A 15,357-nucleotide genomic window follows, 5' to 3' on the forward strand; every position below is an offset into this window, starting at 1 on the left:
CAACAGAAACTCCCCCCCTGTATCTACCGAGCTAGCCTATTCAGAATTTTAATGGGCTATTAGAATCCTCTTTGTCTTTGTGAGACCCTGGCTCAACCACCCTGAGTACCTGATTAGCATCTAAATGTCCTGGTCCTGGTCCTCTACCTTTCCAGGGGTTCAGTATCCCATTATAAATAACAGGAAGATTAAATCTTAGCCCTCCATTTCTGTTTAAAGAAGGTTTTTCTTTTTTAACAAAAATAGCTTCCTTGACTCCTCTTTCAAACCATCTTTTCTCCCTGCTTAAAACCTTCACCTCACCGTCTTCAAACGAGTGATTAGAGGCTTCAAGATGGAGATGCACGGCGCTCTGTGGTCCTGAACTTGTATTTCTTCTGTGCTGATAAAGCCTCTTGTGTAGAGGCTGTTTTGTCTCACTTATGTACCGTTCTTTACAGCTTTCTTCACTGCATTGGATCGAATAAACTACATTGCTCTGTTTTTGAGTCGGCAACTTGTCCTTAGGATGAACCAGTTTTTGTCTTAAAGTGTTTCCTGGTTTAAAATAAACAGGGACTTCGTGTTGTCTAAAAATTCTCTGCAGTTTTTCCGACAGGCCAGAGACATAAGGGATAGAAACACCCTTCCTTCTCTGTTCAGTTTCCCTTTTGTCCTGCTTCATGGTTCTCTTCACTCTGTTGAGAGCCCAAGTGGGGTAACCACAGGCTGAGAGGGTATTTCGGACATGTTTTTCCTCTTTCTTCTTGCCCTCTGAGCTCTCACCATTAGCGACTCTGGTGGGACTCAACCCACAACCTTTGAAAGCCCTTGCAACTAATGCCTAGAAGTCTAATGCGCTATCCATTGCGCCACAGAGCCCATACATCCTTGCGTGATGCTCATTTCCACAAACGCAAAACACGGTTTTCATCCAAAATGGGTCTACGTCAGTCATTCCTTGCCAACAAACTGAGAATCAAAAAGTGAAAAGAGTGCAGTTAATCTGTGTGTGCAGGGATACTTTTCCATCTCTTATTCCAATTTGTAACAGCAGCGCATTTTCTGTCATTGTAAATAATTTGCACGCCTGAATGGACAACTGTAACCCTCTCCATAGCCCAGTATACATTATATCTCAACAGGAACATCCATCTCCGTGACAATAAAACAGCAGAACCTTGGCCCATCTTCAATGGACTCTTGGCCGCACACCTCCGAGACCTCCACATGGCAGCAGAGCACCGGTTCATCACCCACCTCGTCCCCCACAACACCCTGATCCACCTTATACCCTCTGGAAACCTGGACATCATCTTCTGACCCCGGCATCACCCCCCCATCCACGGCATCACCCCCCATCACTGAAGAAAGTTTGAAGAATGATTGTGTGTTTGATTTTCTGTAATTTTTTGTCTCTTCTCCCCCTGCCCTTGTGTATCCCATTCCCTTGCACTTGTGTGCGATGTTTGTCTGTACAATTATGTAAATATATGTAAATACTTGTAAGATGTTTTTGATAATAAAAGATAAAAAAAATAAAATATTGGACAACTGAGTAGTAGTAGTAGGTTTGAGATGGGCCGGTAATTATTTAGCACTGTGGCATCAAGACTGCTCTTCTTTAAGAGAGGCTTAATGACCGCAGTTTTAAGGCTCTTGGGAATATTCCAGATCCAAGCGACATGTTGACTTTTTGAGTGATTGGAGCCAACAGACTGCTCACCGTAGACTTTAAAAATCTGGTAGGCAATGCATAAAGGCAGCATGTAGTGGAACTCAGACTTGTGGTGATCTCTTGGACAGTTTTGTCAGCCAAAAATGCAAAATGGGTTAACTCCAGTTGTCTAGCTGGCTGCGTGCTTGTTATCTGCAAATAATGGTATTTTTAATGTTCTGAACTGAGTCTTGCAAAGAAGACTGCAAACTCATTGCACCTGGAGAAATACAGAAACCATCAGACAAAGTAACATTTACCACACTGTAATTTGAAATGTTAACCCGCTTTGTCATTAGCAGGTCCAGAGTGTGCCCTTTGCCCTTGGTGGGGCCACTCAGGTGCGGAGTAAGACCAAAGCTTCTGAGGACAGCGCCAAGCTCTTTAGAAGAAGACGAGGTTGAGCGGGGCGTGAAGGAAGGAAGGAACAGTCACTCACGTACGGGAAACTCCTACCAAGCAGTGGCCAGCCTATAGCACACTGGGATTCTGTGGTAATTGAACCAAGTTTAGCAGTTCCTTTCATCAGTTAATAACACAAGCAGGCTTTCCTATTTACCAATGTAGATAACAGGGGTTACAACAGTGACTCTGGTGGGTCTGGAACTCACAGCCTTTGAATGCCTTTGCAACTTTTGTCTGATTCCCCTTTTTCACAAAAGAAAACAGTCATCCGAAAACGGTCTACATCAATCATTCCTTACCATCAAACTGAGAAACAAGGAGTGAAAAGAGTGCATTTACTCTGTTTATTCAGGGATACTGTTCAATCTATAATTGCAAAATAGCTCTTTCGGGTGATATGTTTTTCTGTACATGTAAACAACTGATTTGCTTGAAAGGCTATCATGAAAGCACTGCTGGGATTTACTAGACAGGCACTTTGACCAACTAAGCCACAGCGCCTCTAAAATGTTACTCCAACCTGTTTCAGGTAGATATTCAGCAAACAATGTTACCTTGTGGATTTTGCCTGCGATAGCTCTTCCAAAATAGCTTGTCGTTCCTGGGTGGGCTCGAACCACCAACCTCCCGGTTAATAGCCAAGCGCGCTGGCCAATTGCGCCACAGAGACATCCAGCCCAGTTGAAAAAATATTTGCGACTCGACAAGCCGCAACATCTTTTTTTTTTTGAAAGCGAGCCAGCAACATTTGAAAGTTCAGCCCCTGTCCAATCAACTGTGTTAAATGGAGAGCGAGGGCATCAATCTTTCTACCTTTGAGCTAAATCCCCTGTACCAATGTAGCTATAAAAAAAACTGGAAGTCTTTCAATCAATCGACTCTCGCCAATTTATTGCGCACTCAATATACTGCAGTTAATCTGGATATTGAGGAAAAATTGCAAGATAATGTTATTTGACATAATGCCGATGTATTTGCTTACTTTTTCAAGCACACTTGGCAATAAACCTCGTTCAGCAGTGCCTTTTATCAGATAGTAAAGCGCGCAGACGTTCCATTGTAAAAAACAAAAATGTTCTCTCACCATTGTAGAAAAAGCTTCAGTTGTAGTCATCTGGACTCAGTTTGAAAAAATAGACGTTTCGACTCTCATCCAAGAGTCATTGTCAATAAAAGAATTTAGATCGAGAACTCCGATATTAATACTGTTCTGTGGTAAGACCCGCCCATTGGGAGGAGCCTTCCTGAAGTAAGAAAGAGTTGTTTGTTTCAACAGAAACTCCCCCCCTGTATCTACCGAGCTAGCCTATTCAGAATTTTAATGGGCTATTAGAATCCTCTTTGTCTTTGTGAGACCCTGGCTCAACCACCCTGAGTACCTGATTAGCATCTAAATGTCCTGGTCCTGGTCCTCTACCTTTCCAGGGGTTCAGTATCCCATTATAAATAACAGGAAGATTAAATCTTAGCCCTCCATTTCTGTTTAAAGAAGGTTTTTCTTTTTTAACAAAAATAGCTTCCTTGACTCCTCTTTCAAACCATCTTTTCTCCCTGCTTAAAACCTTCACCTCACCGTCTTCAAACGAGTGATTAGAGGCTTCAAGATGGAGATGCACGGCGCTCTGTGGTCCTGAACTTGTATTTCTTCTGTGCTGATAAAGCCTCTTGTGTAGAGGCTGTTTTGTCTCACTTATGTACCGTTCTTTACAGCTTTCTTCACTGCATTGGATCGAATAAACTACATTGCTCTGTTTTTGAGTCGGCAACTTGTCCTTAGGATGAACCAGTTTTTGTCTTAAAGTGTTTCCTGGTTTAAAATAAACAGGGACTTCGTGTTGTCTAAAAATTCTCTGCAGTTTTTCCGACAGGCCAGAGACATAAGGGATAGAAACACCCTTCCTTCTCTGTTCAGTTTCCCTTTTGTCCTGCTTCATGGTTCTCTTCACTCTGTTGAGAGCCCAAGTGGGGTAACCACAGGCTGAGAGGGTATTTCGGACATGTTTTTCCTCTTTCTTCTTGCCCTCTGAGCTCTCACCATTAGCGACTCTGGTGGGACTCAACCCACAACCTTTGAAAGCCCTTGCAACTAATGCCTAGAAGTCTAATGCGCTATCCATTGCGCCACAGAGCCCATACATCCTTGCGTGATGCTCATTTCCACAAACGCAAAACACGGTTTTCATCCAAAATGGGTCTACGTCAGTCATTCCTTGCCAACAAACTGAGAATCAAAAAGTGAAAAGAGTGCAGTTAATCTGTGTGTGCAGGGATACTTTTCCATCTCTTATTCCAATTTGTAACAGCAGCGCATTTTCTGTCATTGTAAATAATTTGCACGCCTGAATGGACAACTGTAACCCTCTCCATAGCCCAGTATACATTATATCTCAACAGGAACATCCATCTCCGTGACAATAAAACAGCAGAACCTTGGCCCATCTTCAAAGGACTCTTGGCCGCACACCTCCGAGACCTCCACATGGCAGCAGAGCACCGGTTCATCACCCACCTCGTCCCCCACAACACCCTGATCCACCTTATACCCTCTGGAAACCTGGACATCATCTTCTGACCCCGGCATCACCCCCCCATCCACGGCATCACCCCCCATCACTGAAGAAAGTTTGAAGAATGATTGTGTGTTTGATTTTCTGTAATTTTTTGTCTCTTCTCCCCCTGCCCTTGTGTATCCCATTCCCTTGCACTTGTGTGCGATGTTTGTCTGTACAATTATGTAAATATATGTAAATACTTGTAAGATGTTTTTGATAATAAAAGATAAAAAAAATAAAATATTGGACAACTGAGTAGTAGTAGTAGGTTTGAGATGGGCCGGTAATTATTTAGCACTGTGGCATCAAGACTGCTCTTCTTTAAGAGAGGCTTAATGACCGCAGTTTTAAGGCTCTTGGGAATATTCCAGATCCAAGCGACATGTTGACTTTTTGAGTGATTGGAGCCAACAGACTGCTCACCGTAGACTTTAAAAATCTGGTAGGCAATGCATAAAGGCAGCATGTAGTGGAACTCAGACTTGTGGTGATCTCTTGGACAGTTTTGTCAGCCAAAAATGCAAAATGGGTTAACTCCAGTTGTCTAGCTGGCTGCGTGCTTGTTATCTGCAAATAATGGTATTTTTAATGTTCTGAACTGAGTCTTGCAAAGAAGACTGCAAACTCATTGCACCTGGAGAAATACAGAAACCATCAGACAAAGTAACATTTACCACACTGTAATTTGAAATGTTAACCCGCTTTGTCATTAGCAGGTCCAGAGTGTGCCCTTTGCCCTTGGTGGGGCCACTCAGGTGCGGAGTAAGACCAAAGCTTCTGAGGACAGCGCCAAGCTCTTTAGAAGAAGACGAGGTTGAGCGGGGCGTGAAGGAAGGAAGGAACAGTCACTCACGTACGGGAAACTCCTACCAAGCAGTGGCCAGCCTATAGCACACTGGGATTCTGTGGTAATTGAACCAAGTTTAGCAGTTCCTTTCATCAGTTAATAACACAAGCAGGCTTTCCTATTTACCAATGTAGATAACAGGGGTTACAACAGTGACTCTGGTGGGTCTGGAACTCACAGCCTTTGAATGCCTTTGCAACTTTTGTCTGATTCCCCTTTTTCACAAAAGAAAACAGTCATCCGAAAACGGTCTACATCAATCATTCCTTACCATCAAACTGAGAAACAAGGAGTGAAAAGAGTGCATTTACTCTGTTTATTCAGGGATACTGTTCAATCTATAATTGCAAAATAGCTCTTTCGGGTGATATGTTTTTCTGTACATGTAAACAACTGATTTGCTTGAAAGGCTATCATGAAAGCACTGCTGGGATTTACTAGACAGGCACTTTGACCAACTAAGCCACAGCGCCTCTAAAATGTTACTCCAACCTGTTTCAGGTAGATATTCAGCAAACAATGTTACCTTGTGGATTTTGCCTGCGATAGCTCTTCCAAAATAGCTTGTCGTCCCTGGGTGGGCTCGAACCACCAACCTCCCGGTTAATAGCCAAGCGCGCTGGCCAATTGCGCCACAGAGACATCCAGCCCAGTCGAAAAAATATTTGCGACTCGACAAGCCGCAACATCTTTTTTTTTTTTAAAGCGAGCCAGCAACATTCGAAAGTTCAGCCCCTGTCCAATCAACTGTGTTTAATGGAGAGCGAGGGCATCAATCTTTCTACCTTTGAGCTAAATCCCCTGTACCAATGTAGCTATAAAAAAAACTGGAAGTCTTTCAATCAATCGACTCTCGCCAATTTATTGCGCACTCAATATACTGCAGTTAATCTGGATATTGAGGAAAAATTGCAAGATAATGTTATTTGACATAATGCCGATGTATTTGCTTACTTTTTCAAGCACACTTGGCAATAAACCTCGTTTAGCAGTGCCTTTTATCAGATAGTAAAGCGCGCAGACGTTCCATTGTAAAAAACAAAAATGTTCTCTCACCATTAGCGACTCTAGTGGGACTCAACCCACAACCTTTGAAAGCCCTTGCAACTAATGCCTAGAAGTCCAATGCGCTATCCATTGCGCCACAGAGCCCATACATCCTTGCGTGATGCTCATTTCCACAAACGCAAAACACGGTTTTCATCCAAAATGGGTCTACGTCAGTCATTCCTTGCCAACAAACTGAGAATCAAAAAGTGAAAAGAGTGCAGTTAATCTGTGTGTGCAGGGATACTTTTCCATCTCTTATTCCAATTTGTAACAGCAGCGCATTTTCTGTCATTGTAAATAATTTGCACGCCTGAATGGACAACTGTAACCCTCTCCATAGCCCGGTATACATTATATCTCAACAGGAACATCCATCTCCGTGACAATAAAACAGCAGAACCTTGGCCCATCTTCAAAGGACTCTTGGCCGCACACCTCCGACACCTCCACATGGCAGCAGAGCACCGGTTCATCACCCACCTCATCCCCCACAACACCCTGATCCACCTTATACCCTCTGGAAACCTGGACATCATCTTCTGACCCCGGCATCACCCCCCCATCCACGGCATCACCCCCCATCACTGAAGAAAGTTTGAAGAACGATTGTGTGTTTGATTTTCTGTAATTTTTTGTCTCTTCTCCCCCTGCCCTTGTGTATCCCATTCCCTTGCACTTGTGTGACATGTTTGTCTGTACAATTATGTAAATATATGTAAATACTTGTAAGATGTTTTTGATAATAAAAGATAAAAAAAATAAAATAATGGACAACTGAGTAGTAGTAGTAGGTTTGAGATGGGCCGGTAATTATTTAGCACTGTGGCATCAAGACTGCTCTTCTTTAAGAGAGGCTTAATGACCGCAGTTTTAAGGCTCTTGGGAATATTCCAGATCCAAGCGACATGTTGACTTTTTGAGTGATTGGAGCCAACAGACTGCTCACCGTAGACTTTAAAAATCTGGTAGACAATGCATAAAGGCAGCATGTAGTGGAACTCAGACTTGTGGTGATCTCTTGGACAGTTTTGTCAGCCAAAAATGCAAAATGGGTTAACTCCAGTTGTCTAGCTGGCTGCGTGCTTGTTATCTGCAAATAATGGTATTTTTAATGTTCTGAACTGAGTCTTGCAAAGAAGACTGCAAACTCATTGCACCTGGAGAAATACAGAAACCATCAGACAAAGTAACATTTACCACACTGTAATTTGAAATGTTAACCCGCTTTGTCATTAGCAGGTCCAGAGTGTGCCCTTTGCCCTTGGTGGGGCCACTCAGGTGCGGAGTAAGACCAAAGCTTCTGAGGACAGCGCCAAGCTCTTTAGAAGAAGACGAGGTTGAGCGGGGCGTGAAGGAAGGAAGGAACAGTCACTCACATACTGGAAACTCCTACCAAGCAGTGGCCAGCCTATAGCACACTGGGATTCTGTGGTAATTGAACCAAGTTTAGCAGTTCCTTTCATCAGTTAATAACACAAGCAGGCTTTCCTATTTACCAATGTAGATAACAGGGGTTACGACAGTGACTCTGGTGGGTCTCGAACTCACAGCCTTTGAATGCCTTTGCAAGTTTTGTCTGATTCCCCTTTTTCACAAAAGCAAAACAGTCATCCGAAAACGGTCTACATCAATCATTCCTTACCATCAAACTGAGAAACAAGGAGTGAAAAGAGTGCATTTACTCTGTTTATTCAGGGATACTGTTCAATCTATAATTGCAAAATAGTTCTTTCGGGTGATATGTTTTTCTGTACATGTAAACAACTGATTTCCTTGAAAGGCTATCATGAAAGCACTGCTGGGATTTACTAGACAGGCACTTTGACCAACTAAGCCACAGCGCCTCTAAAATGTTACTCCAACCTGTTTCAGGTAGATATTCAGCAAACAATGTTACCTCGTGGATTTTGCCTGCGATAGCTCTTCCAAAAAAGCTTGTCGTCCCTGGGTGGGCTCGAACCACCAACCTCCCGGTTAACAGCCGAGCGCGCTGGCCAATTGCGCCACAGAGACATCCAGCCCAGTCGAAAAAATATTTGCGACTCGACAAGCCGCAACATCTTTTTTTTTTTTTAAGCGAGCCAGCAACATTCGAAAGTTCAGCCCCTGTCCAATCAACTGTGTTTAATGGAGAGCGAGGGCATCAATCTTTCTACCTTTGAGCTAAATCCCCTGTACCAATGTAGCTATAAAAAAAACTGGAAGTCTTTCAATCAATCGACTCTCGCCAATTTATTGCGCACTCAATATACTGCAGTTAATCTGGATATTGAGGAAAAATTGCAAGATAATGTTATTTGACATAATGCCGATGTATTTGCTTACTTTTTCAAGCACACTTGGCAATAAACCTCGTTCAGCAGTGCCTTTTATCAGATAGTAAAGCGCGCAGACGTTCCATTGTAAAAAACAAAAATGTTCTCTCACCATTAGCGACTCTAGTGGGACTCAACCCACAACCTTTGAAAGCCCTTGCAACTAATGCCTAGAAGTCCAATGCGCTATCCATTGCGCCACAGAGCCCATACATCCTTGCGTGATGCTCATTTCCACAAACGCAAAACACGGTTTTCATCCAAAATGGGTCTACGTCAGTCATTCCTTGCCAACAAACTGAGAATCAAAAAGTGAAAAGAGTGCAGTTAATCTGTGTGTGCAGGGATACTTTTCCATCTCTTATTCCAATTTGTAACAGCAGCGCATTTTCTGTCATTGTAAATAATTTGCACGCCTGAATGGACAACTGTAACCCTCTCCATAGCCCGGTATACATTATATCTCAACAGGAACATCCATCTCCGTGACAATAAAACAGCAGAACCTTGGCTCATCTTCAAAGGACTCTTGGCCGCACACCTCCGACACCTCCACATGGCAGCAGAGCACCGGTTCATCACCCACCTCATCCCCCACAACACCCTGATCCACCTTATACCCTCTGGAAACCTGGACATCATCTTCTGACCCCGGCATCACCCCCCCATCCACGGCATCACCCCCCATCACTGAAGAAAGTTTGAAGAATGATTGTGTGTTTGATTTTCTGTAATTTTTTGTCTCTTCTCCCCCTGCCCTTGTGTATCCCATTCCCTTGCACTTGTGTGTGATGTTTGTCTGTACAATTATGTAAATATATGTAAATACTTGTAAGATGTTTTTGATAATAAAAGATAAAAAAAATAAAATAATGGACAACTGAGTAGTAGTAGTAGGTTTGAGATGGGCCGGTAATTATTTAGCACTGTGGCATCAAGACTGCTCTTCTTTAAGAGAGGCTTAATGACCGCAGTTTTAAGGCTCTTGGGAATATTCCAGATCCAAGCGACATGCTGACTTTTTGAGTGATTGGAGCCAACAGACTGCTCACCGTAGACTTTAAAAATCTGGTAGACAATGCATAAAGGCAGCATGTAGTGGAACTCAGACTTGTGGTGATCTCTTGGACAGTTTTGTCAGCAAAAAATGCAAAATGGGTTAACTCCAGTTGTCTAGCTGGCTGCGTGCTTGTTATCTGCAAATAATGGTATTTTTAATGTTCTGAACTGAGTCTTGCAAAGAAGACTGCAAACTCATTGCACCTGGAGAAATACAGAAACCATCAGACAAAGTAACATTTACCACACTGTAATTTGAAATGTTAACCCGCTTTGTCAGTAGCAGGTCCAGAGTGTGCCCTTTGCCCTTGGTGGGGCCACTCAGGTGCGGAGTAAGACCAAAGCTTCTGAGGACAGCGCCAAGCTCTTTAGAAGAAGACGAGGTTGAGCGGGGCGTGAAGGAAGGAAGGAACAGTCACTCACGTACGGGAAACTCCTACCAAGCAGTGGCCAGCCTATAGCACACTGGGATTCTGTGGTAATTGAACCAAGTTTAGCAGTTCCTTTCATCAGTTAATAACACAAGCAGGCTTTCCTATTTACCAATGTAGATAACAGGGGTTACAACAGTGACTCTGGTGGGTCTCGAACTCACAGCCTTTGAATGCCTTTGCAACTTTTGTCTGATTCCCCTTTTTCACAAAAGAAAACAGTCATCCGAAAACAGTCTACATCAATCATTCCTTACCATCAAACTGAGAAACAAGGAGTGAAAAGAGTGCATTTACTCTGTTTATTCAGGGATACTGTTCAATCTATAATTGCAAAATAGCTCTTTCGGGTGATATGTTTTTCTGTACATGTAAACAACTGATTTGCTTGAAAGGCTATCATGAAAGCACTGCTGGGATTTACTAGACAGGCACTTTGACCAACTAAGCCACAGCGCCTCTAAAATGTTACTCCAACCTGTTTCAGGTAGATATTCAGCAAACAATGTTACCTCGTGGATTTTGCCTGCGATAGCTCTTCCAAAATAGCTTGTCGTCCCTGGGTGGGCTCGAACCACCAACCTCCCGGTTAACAGCCGAGCGCGCTGGCCAATTGCGCCACAGAGACATCCAGCCCAGTCGAAAAAATATTTGCGACTCGACAAGCCGCAACATCTTTTTTTTTTTTAAGCGAGCCAGCAACATTTGAAAGTTCAGCCCCTGTCCAATCAACTGTGTTTAATGGAGAGCGAGGGCATCAATCTTTCTACCTTTGAGCTAAATCCCCTGTACCAATGTAGCTATAAAAAAACTGGAAGTCTTTCAATCAATCGACTCTCGCCAATTTATTGCGCACTCAATATACTGCAGTTAATCTGGATATTGAGGAAAAATTGCAAGATAATGTTATTTGACATAATGCCGATGTATTTGCTTACTTTTTCAAGCACACTTGGCAATAAACCTCGTTCAACAGTGCCTTTTATCAGATAGTAAAGCGCGCAGACGTTCCATTGTAAAAAACAAAAATGTTCTCTCACCATTAGCGACTCTAATGGGACTCAACCCACAACCTTTGAAAGCCCTTGCAACTAATGCCTAGAAGTCCAATGCGCTATCCATTGCGCCACAGAGCCCATACATCCTTGCGTGATGCTCATTTTCACAAACGCAAAACACGGTTTTCATCCAAAATGGGTCTACGTCAGTCATTCCTTGCCAACAAACTGAGAATCAAAAAGTGAAAAGAGTGCAGTTAATCTGTGTGTGCAGGGATACTTTTCCATCTCTTATTCCAATTTGTAACAGCAGCGCATTTTCTGTCATTGTAAATAATTTGCACGCCTGAATGGACAACTGTAACCCTCTCCATAGCCCGGTATACATTATATCTCAACAGGAACATCCATCTCTGTGACAATAAAACAGCAGAACCTTGGCCCATCTTCAAAGGACTCTTGGCCGCACACCTCCGACACCTCCACATGGCAGCAGAGCACCGGTTCATCACCCACCTCATCCCCCACAACACCCTGATCCACCTTATACCCTCTGGAAACCTGGACATCATCTTCTGGCCCCGGCATCACCCCCCCATCCACGGCATCACCCCCCATCACTGAAGAAAGTTTGAAGAACGATTGTGTGTTTGATTTTCTGTAATTTTTTGTCTCTTCTCCCCCTGCCCTTGCGTATCCCATTCCCTTGCACTTGTGTGTGATGTTTGTCTGTACAATTATGTAAATATATGTAAATACTTGTAAGATGTTTTTGATAATAAAAGATAAAAAAAATAAAATAATGGACAACTGAGTAGTAGTAGTAGGTTTGAGATGGGCCGGTAATTATTTAGCACTGTGGCATCAAGACTGCTCTTCTTTAAGAGAGGCTTAATGACCGCAGTTTTAAGGCTCTTGGGAATATTCCAGATCCAAGCGACATGTTTTTGAGTGATTGGAGCTAACAGACTGCTCACCGTAGACTTTAAAAATCTGGTAGACAATGCATAAAGGCAGCATGTAGTGGAACTCAGACTTGTGGTGATCTCTTGGACAGTTTTGTCAGCCAAAAATGCAAAATGGGTTAACTCCAGTTGTCTAGCTGGCTGCGTGCTTGTTATCTGCAAATAATGGTATTTTTAATGTTCTGAACTGAGTCTTGCAAAGAAGACTGCAAACTCATTGCACCTGGAGAAATAAAGAAACCATCAGACAAAGTAACATTTACCACACTGTAATTTGAAATGTTAACCCGCTTTGTCATTAGCAGGTCCAGAGTGTGCCCTTTGCCCTTGGTGGGGCCACTCAGGTGCGGAGTAAGACCAAAGCTTCTGAGGACAGTGCCAAGCTCTTTAGAAGAAGACGAGGTTGAGCGGGGCGTGAAGGAAGGAAGGAACAGTCACTCACGTACGGGAAACTCCTACCAAGCAGTGGCCAGCCTATAGCACACTGGGATTCTGTGGTAATTGAACCAAGTTTAGCAGTTCCTTTCATCAGTTAATAACACAAGCAGGCTTTCCTATTTACCAATGTAGATAACAGGGGTTACAACAGTGACTCTGGTGGGTCTCGAACTCACAGCCTTTGAATGCCTTTGCAACTTTTGTCTGATTCCCCTTTTTCACAAAAGAAAACAGTCATCCGAAAACAGTCTACATCAATCATTCCTTACCATCAAACTGAGAAACAAGGAGTGAAAAGAGTGCATTTACTCTGTTTATTCAGGGATACTGTTCAATCTATAATTGCAAAATAGCTCTTTCGGGTGATATGTTTTTCTGTACATGTAAACAACTGATTTGCTTGAAAGGCTATCATGAAAGCACTGCTGGGATTTACTAGACAGGCACTTTGACCAACTAAGCCACAGCGCCTCTAAAATGTTACTCCAACATGTTTCAGGTAGATATTCAGCAAACAATGTTACCTCGTGGATTTTGCCTGCGATAGCTCTTCCAAAATAGCTTGTCGTCCCTGGGTGGGCTCGAACCACCAACCTCCCGGTTAACAGCCGAGCGCGCTGGCCAATTGCGCCACAGAGACATCCAGTCCAGTCGAAAAAATATTTGCGACCCGACAAGCCGCAACATCTTTTTTTATTTTAAGCGAGCCAGCAACATTCGAAAGTTCAGCCCCTGTCCAATCAACTGTGTTTAATGGAGAGCGAGGGCATCAATCTTTCTACCTTTGAGCTAAATCCCCTGTACCAATGTAGCTATAAAAAAAACTGGAAGTCTTTCAATCAATCGACTCTCGCCAATTTATTGCGCACTCAATATACTGCAGTTAATCTGGATATTGAGGAAAAATTGCAAGATAATGTTATTTGACATAATGCCGATGTATTTGCTTACTTTTTCAAGCACACTTGGCAATAAACCTCGTTTAGCAGTGCCTTTTATCAGATAGTAAAGCGCGCAGACGTTCCATTGTAAAAAACAAAAATGTTCTCTCACCATTAGCGACTCTAATGGGACTCAACCCACAACCTTTGAAAGCCCTTGCAACTAATGCCTAGAAGTCCAATGCGCTATCCATTGCGCCACAGAGCCCATACATCCTTGCGTGATGCTCATTTCCACAAACGCAAAACACGGTTTTCATCCAAAATGGGTCTACGTCAGTCATTCCTTGCCAACAAACTGAGAATCAAAAAGTGAAAAGAGTGCAGTTAATCTGTGTGTGCAGGGATACTTTTCCATCTCTTATTCCAATTTGTAACAGCAGCGCATTTTCTGTCATTGTAAATAATTTGCACGCCTGAATGGACAACTGTAACCCTCTCCATAGCCCGGTATACATTATATCTCAACAGGAACATCCATCTCCGTGACAATAAAACAGCAGAACCTTGGCCCATCTTCAAAGGACTCTTGGCCGCACACCTCCGACACCTCCACATGGCAGCAGAGCACCGGTTCATCACCTACCTCATCCCCCACAACACCCTGATCCACCTTATACCCTCTGGAAACCTGGACATCATCTTCTGACCCCGGCATCACCCCCCCATCCACGGCGTCACCCCCCATCACTGAAGAAAGTTTGAAGAATGATTGTGTGTTTGATTTTCTGTAATTTTTTGTCTCTTCTCCCCCTGCCCTTGTGTATCCCATTCCCTTGCACTTGTGTGTGATGTTTGTCTGTACAATTATGTAAATATATGTAAATACTTGTAAGATGTTTTTGATAATAAAAGATAAAAAAAATAAATAATAATGGACAACTGAGTAGTAGTAGTAGGTTTGAAATGGGCCGGTAATTATTTAGCACTGTGGCATCAAGACTGCTCTTCTTTAAGAGAGGCTTAATGACCGCAGTTTTAAGGCTCTTGGGAATATTCCAGATCCAAGCAACATGTTGACTTTTTGAGTGAGTGGAGCCAACAGACTGCTCACCGTAGACTTTAAAAATCTAGTAGGCAATGCATAAAGGCAGCATGTAGTGGAACTCAGACTTGTGGTGATCTCTTGGACAGTTTTGTCAGCCAAAAATGCAAAATGGGTTAACTCCAGTTGTCTAGCTGGCTGCGTGCTTGTTATCTGCAAATAATGGTATTTTTAATGTTCTGAACTGAGTCTTGCAAAGAAGACTGCAAACTCATTGCACCTGGAGAAATACAGAAACCATCAGACAAAGTAACATTTACCACACTGTAATTTGAAATGTTAACCCGCTTTGTCATTAGCAGGTCCAGAGTGTGCCCTTTGCCCTTGGTGGGGCCACTCAGGTGCGGAGTAAGACCAAAGCTTCTGAGGACAGCGCCAAGCTCTTTAGAAGAAGACGAGGTTGAGCGGGGCGTGAAGGAAGGAAGGAACAGTCACTCACGTACGGGAAACTCCTACCAAGCAGTGGCCAGCCTATAGCACACTGAGATTCTGTGGTAATTGAACCAAGTTTAGCAGTTCCTTTCATCAGTTAATAACACAAGCAGGCTTTCCTATTTACCAATGTAGATAACAGGGGTTACAACAGTGACTCTGGTGGGTCTCGAACTAACAGCC

The 15,357-nt window shown here is 43.1% G+C and overlaps 5 non-coding genes across 5 annotated transcripts; all 5 read right to left on the minus strand.

Annotated features, from left to right (window-relative positions):
- Positions 1–2,697: 2,697 nt before the first annotated feature.
- trnan-auu (transfer RNA asparagine (anticodon AUU)) lies at positions 2,698–2,771 on the minus strand. Its single transcript has one exon. It is a non-coding gene; the product is annotated as a tRNA-Asn (tRNA).
- Positions 2,772–6,068: 3,297 nt separating this feature from the next.
- Positions 6,069–6,142, minus strand: trnan-auu (transfer RNA asparagine (anticodon AUU)). Its single transcript has one exon. It is a non-coding gene; the product is annotated as a tRNA-Asn (tRNA).
- Positions 6,143–8,489: 2,347 nt separating this feature from the next.
- On the minus strand, positions 8,490–8,563 carry trnan-guu (transfer RNA asparagine (anticodon GUU)). Its single transcript has one exon. It is a non-coding gene; the product is annotated as a tRNA-Asn (tRNA).
- A 2,346-nt stretch (positions 8,564–10,909) lies between these two features.
- On the minus strand, positions 10,910–10,983 carry trnan-guu (transfer RNA asparagine (anticodon GUU)). The gene has a single exon. It is a non-coding gene; the product is annotated as a tRNA-Asn (tRNA).
- A 2,339-nt stretch (positions 10,984–13,322) lies between these two features.
- On the minus strand, positions 13,323–13,396 carry trnan-guu (transfer RNA asparagine (anticodon GUU)). Its single transcript has one exon. It is a non-coding gene; the product is annotated as a tRNA-Asn (tRNA).
- Between the last annotated feature and the right edge of the window lie 1,961 nt (positions 13,397–15,357).

The sequence above is a fragment of the Eucyclogobius newberryi genome, unplaced genomic scaffold (assembly GCF_026437365.1).
Source record: "Eucyclogobius newberryi isolate DKJ021-1_F unplaced genomic scaffold, fEucNew1.0.hap1 SCAF_142, whole genome shotgun sequence".
Taxonomy (NCBI): Eukaryota; Metazoa; Chordata; class Actinopteri; order Gobiiformes; family Gobiidae; genus Eucyclogobius; species Eucyclogobius newberryi.